We start from the raw sequence: 5,876 nt of genomic DNA on the forward strand, positions 1-5,876 counted from the left end.
CCCGAGGTACTCGCCAGGTACGCGAGAGGTACGGGCGAGGCACTCCCGAGGTACGCCCGAGGTACGCGCGAAGTAAGTAGGCGAGAGGTACGCCCGAGGTACGCCCGAGGTACTCCCGAGGTATGCGCGAGGTACGCCCGAGGTACGCTCCAGGTACACGCGAAGTAGGAGCGGGGTACTCCCGAGGTACGCCCGAGGTACTCCCGAGGTACCCGCGACGTACGCGCGAAGTAGGCGAGAGGTACGCGCGAGGTACTCCCGAGGTGCGCCCAAGGTACGCGCGAGGTATTCCCGAGGTACGCCCGAGGTACGCGCGAAGTAGGCGAGAGGTACTCGCGAGGTGCTCCCGATGTACTCCCGAGGTGCGCGCGAGGTACTCGGCTCTCCCGTTACCGGCGGTGGCAGCACTGGGCGAGCCGCAGCCGCTGGGTCTGTCGAGGTACCGCCGCCCCCTGTCGCGCCCCGTCCCGTCCCCGGGCCCCGCTCCGCTCGGGGCCGGCCGGCGGACGCCGCCGCCGTCACACGCGGGTGCCCCGTGCAGCGCGGAGCAGCGGGGCCGCGGCCGCTCTCCCCCCACTCCGCAGCCGCCCGGCAGCCGCCACCCCCGAGCTCCTGATCTGAGTCACCTCGTTGATGTCCTTTACAGGACGTAATAGCTACTTCTTCAGGTAGCTGAACAGCTTCCAGTAATTGTAGAATTTCTGTAGCATGTTTAATCTGTTTCCTTTGTGTGTTCAAAAGTCCTCCTTTCTTCCAGGGATCAGCATGTGCATGTACCACACCAAATGCGTATTTAGGATCAGTCCAAATATTCTTCCTTTTATCTTTAGCCAGTTCCAGGGCTCTCGTTAACGCTATTATTTCTGCCTTCTGGGCAGAGATATTCGCAGGTAAAGGTTTAGCTTCTATTACCTGTGAAGTGGTGGTAATGGCATATCCTGCCTTTCCTTTACCATTTCTCATGAAGCTACTACCATCAGTAAACCGAGAATCAGCATCTTCCAGAAGTTTTTCTTTTAAGTCAGGTTCTTTCCAGTGTGCCAAAATGCACCCAAAGGACTCTTTCTCAAGATCTCTTCACTCTGCTGATTTTCCATCCTCGGTCTCACACACGCAGACACAGACAGACACACGAACGGGATCCCACAGACACATTGTTACATTAATTGCAACAATGTATTCTAGTTCAAGTTCCATTTTTAGGCCATTTTCCCTGATCTTCCAAAGTATACAATGTTTCTCCACTCTGCTGATTTTCCATCATCGGTCTCAGGCACACAGACGCAGACAGACGCAGGAACGGGATCCCACAGACAAACTGTTACATTAATTGCAACAAGGTATTCTAGTTCAGAGTTCCATTTTTAGGCCATTTTCCCTGATCTTCCAAAGTATACAATGTTTCTTCACTCTGCTGATTTTCCATCATCGGTCTCAGGCACACAGACACAGACAGACACAGGAACGGGATCCCGCAGACAAACTGTTACACTAATTGCAACAAGGTATTCCAGTCCGGTCCTTCTTTCCAGTGTGCCAAAATGCACCCGAAGGACTCTTTGTCAAGATCTCTTCACTCTGCTGATTTTCCATCCTCGGTCTCACACACGCAGACGCAGACAGACGCAGGAACGGGATCCCACAGACAAACTGTTACATTAATTGCAACAATGTATTCTAGTTCAAGAGTTCCATTTTCCCTGATCTTCCAAAGTATACAGTATTTCTCCACTCTGCTGATTTTCCATCATCGGTCTCAGGCACACAGACGCAGACAGACGCAGGAACGGGATCCCACAGACAAACTGTTACATTAATTGCAACAATGTATTCTAGTTCAAGAGTTCCATTTTCCCTGATCTTCCAAAGTATACAATGTTTCTTCACTTTGCTGATTTTCCATCATCGGTCTCAGGCACACAGACACAGACAGACACAGGAACAGGATCCCACAGACAAACTGTTACATTAATTGCAACAAGGTACTCTAGTTCAGAGCTCCATTTTTAGGCCATTTTCCCTGATCTTCCAAAGAATACAATGTTTCTTCACTCTGCTGATTTTCCATCATCTGTCTCAGGCACACAGACACAGACAGACGCAGGAACGGGATCCCGCAGACAAACTGTTACATTAATTGCAACAAGGTATTCCAGTCCGGTCCTTCTTTCCAGTGCGCCAAAATGCACCCGAAGGACTCTTTGTCAAGATCTTTTCACTCTGCTGATTTTCCATCCTCGGTCTCACACACGCAGACGCAGACAGACGCAGGAACGGGATCCCACAGACAAACTGTTACATTAATTGCAACAATGTATTCTAGTTCAGAGCTCCATTTTTAGGCCATTTTCCCTGATCTTCCAAAGTATACAATGTTTCTTCACTTTGCTGATTTTCCATCATCGGTCTCAGGCACACAGACACAGACAGACACAGGAACAGGATCCCACAGACAAACTGTTACATTAATTGCAACAAGGTACTCTAGTTCAGAGCTCCATTTTTAGGCCATTTTCCCTGATCTTCCAAAGAATACAATGTTTCTCCGCTCTGCTGATTTTCCATCATCGGTCTCAGGCACACAGACACAGACAGACGCAGGAACGGGATCCCGCAGACAAACTGATACATTAATTGCAACAAGGTATTCCAGTCCGGTCCTTCTTTCCAGTGTGCCAAAATGCACCCGAAGGACTCTTTGTCAAGATCTTTTCACTCTGCTGATTTTCCATCCTCGGTCTCACACACGCAGACGCAGACAGACGCAGGAACGGGATCCCAGAGACAAACTGTTACATTAATTGCAACAATTTATTCTAGTTCAGAGCTCCATTTTTAGGCCATTTTCCCTGATCTTCCAAAGTATACAATGTTTCTTCACTTTGCTGATTTTCCATCATCGGTCTCAGGCACACAGACACAGACAGACACAGGAACAGGATCCCACAGACAAACTGTTACATTAATTGCAACAAGGTACTCTAGTTCAGAGCTCCATTTTTAGGCCATTTTCCCTGATCTTCCAAAGAATACAATGTTTCTTCACTCTGCTGATTTTCCATCATCTGTCTCAGGCACACAGACACAGACAGACGCAGGAACGGGATCCCGCAGACAAACTGTTACATTAATTGCAACAAGGTATTCCAGTCCGGTCCTTCTTTCCAGTGCGCCAAAATGCACCCGAAGGACTCTTTGTCAAGATCTTTTCACTCTGCTGATTTTCCATCCTCGGTCTCACACACGCAGACGCAGACAGACGCAGGAACGGGATCCCACAGACAAACTGTTACATTAATTGCAACAATGTATTCTAGTTCAGAGCTCCATTTTTAGGCCATTTTCCCTGATCTTCCAAAGTATACAATGTTTCTTCACTTTGCTGATTTTCCATCATCGGTCTCAGGCACACAGACACAGACAGACACAGGAACAGGATCCCACAGACAAACTGTTACATTAATTGCAACAAGGTACTCTAGTTCAGAGCTCCATTTTTAGGCCATTTTCCCTGATCTTCCAAAGAATACAATGTTTCTCCGCTCTGCTGATTTTCCATCATCGGTCTCAGGCACACAGACACAGACAGACGCAGGAACGGGATCCCGCAGACAAACTGATACATTAATTGCAACAAGGTATTCCAGTCCGGTCCTTCTTTCCAGTGTGCCAAAATGCACCCGAAGGACTCTTTGTCAAGATCTTTTCACTCTGCTGATTTTCCATCCTCGGTCTCACACACGCAGACGCAGACAGACGCAGGAACGGGATCCCAGAGACAAACTGTTACATTAATTGCAACAATTTATTCTAGTTCAGAGCTCCATTTTTAGGCCATTTTCCCTGATCTTCCAAAGTATACAATGTTTCTTCACTTTGCTGATTTTCCATCATCGGTCTCAGGCACACAGACACAGACAGACACAGGAACAGGATCCCACAGACAAACTGTTACATTAATTGCAACAAGGTACTCTAGTTCAGAGCTCCATTTTTAGGCCATTTTCCCTGATCTTCCAAAGAATACAATGTTTCTTCACTCTGCTGATTTTCCATCATCTGTCTCAGGCACACAGACACAGACAGACGCAGGAACGGGATCCCGCAGACAAACTGTTACATTAATTGCAACAAGGTATTCCAGTCCGGTCCTTCTTTCCAGTGCGCCAAAATGCACCCGAAGGACTCTTTGTCAAGATCTTTTCACTCTGCTGATTTTCCATCCTCGGTCTCACACACGCAGACGCAGACAGACGCAGGAACGGGATCCCACAGACAAACTGTTACATTAATTGCAACAATGTATTCTAGTTCAGAGCTCCATTTTTAGGCCATTTTCCCTGATCTTCCAAAGTATACAATGTTTCTTCACTTTGCTGATTTTCCATCATCGGTCTCAGGCACACAGACACAGACAGACACAGGAACAGGATCCCACAGACAAACTGTTACATTAATTGCAACAAGGTACTCTAGTTCAGAGCTCCATTTTTAGGCCATTTTCCCTGATCTTCCAAAGAATACAATGTTTCTCCGCTCTGCTGATTTTCCATCATCGGTCTCAGGCACACAGACACAGACAGACGCAGGAACGGGATCCCGCAGACAAACTGATACATTAATTGCAACAAGGTATTCCAGTCCGGTCCTTCTTTCCAGTGTGCCAAAATGCACCCGAAGGACTCTTTGTCAAGATCTTTTCACTCTGCTGATTTTCCATCCTCGGTCTCACACACGCAGACGCAGACAGACGCAGGAACGGGATCCCAGAGACAAACTGTTACATTAATTGCAACAATTTATTCTAGTTCAGAGCTCCATTTTTAGGCCATTTTCCCTGATCTTCCAAAGTATACAATGTTTCTTCACTTTGCTGATTTTCCATCATCGGTCTCAGGCACACAGACACAGACAGACACAGGAACAGGATCCCACAGACAAACTGTTACATTAATTGCAACAAGGTACTCTAGTTCAGAGCTCCATTTTTAGGCCATTTTCCCTGATCTTCCAAAGAATACAATGTTTCTTCACTCTGCTGATTTTCCATCATCTGTCTCAGGCACACAGACACAGACAGACGCAGGAACGGGATCCCGCAGACAAACTGTTACATTAATTGCAACAAGGTATTCCAGTCCGGTCCTTCTTTCCAGTGCGCCAAAATGCACCCGAAGGACTCTTTGTCAAGATCTTTTCACTCTGCTGATTTTCCATCCTCGGTCTCAGGCACACAGACACAGACACAGGAACAGGATCCCACAGACAAACTGTTACATTAATTGCAACAATGGATTCTAGTTCAGAGCTCCATTTTTAGGCCATTTCCCCTGATCTTCCAAAGTATACAATGTTTCTTCACTCTGCTGATTTTCCATCCTCGGTCTCACACACGCAGACGCAGACAGACGCAGGAACGGGATCCCACAGACAAACTGTTACATTAATTGCAACAATGTATTCTAGTTCAGAGCTCCATTTTTAGGCCATTTCCCCTGATCTTCCAAAGTATACAATGTTTCTCCACTCTGCTGATTTTCCATCATCGGTCTCAGGCACACAGACACAGACAGACACAGGTACGGGATCCCGCAGACAAACTGTTACATTAATTGCAACAAGGTATTCCAGTCCGGTCCTTCTTTCCAGTGTGCCAAAATGCACCCGAAGGACTCTTTCTCAAGATCTCTTCACTCTGCTGATTTTCCATCCTCGGTCTCACACACAGAGACACACGAACGGGATCCCACATTAAAATCCAAAACCTTTCCTACAAGACGCCCACTGCGTCTCCCAGGACGCAAACCACTCCGGGGACACACTTGCCAACAAAGTTTTCAAGCTGACAAGCAGGTATTCTTGATTGCGGCGCCGGG

This window comes from Pezoporus flaviventris, unplaced genomic scaffold, assembly GCF_033815535.1.
Source record: "Pezoporus flaviventris isolate CSIRO_AGI_PZ_B2104156 unplaced genomic scaffold, CSIRO_AGI_Pfla_v1 ptg000503c, whole genome shotgun sequence".
Taxonomy (NCBI): domain Eukaryota; kingdom Metazoa; phylum Chordata; class Aves; order Psittaciformes; family Psittacidae; genus Pezoporus; species Pezoporus flaviventris.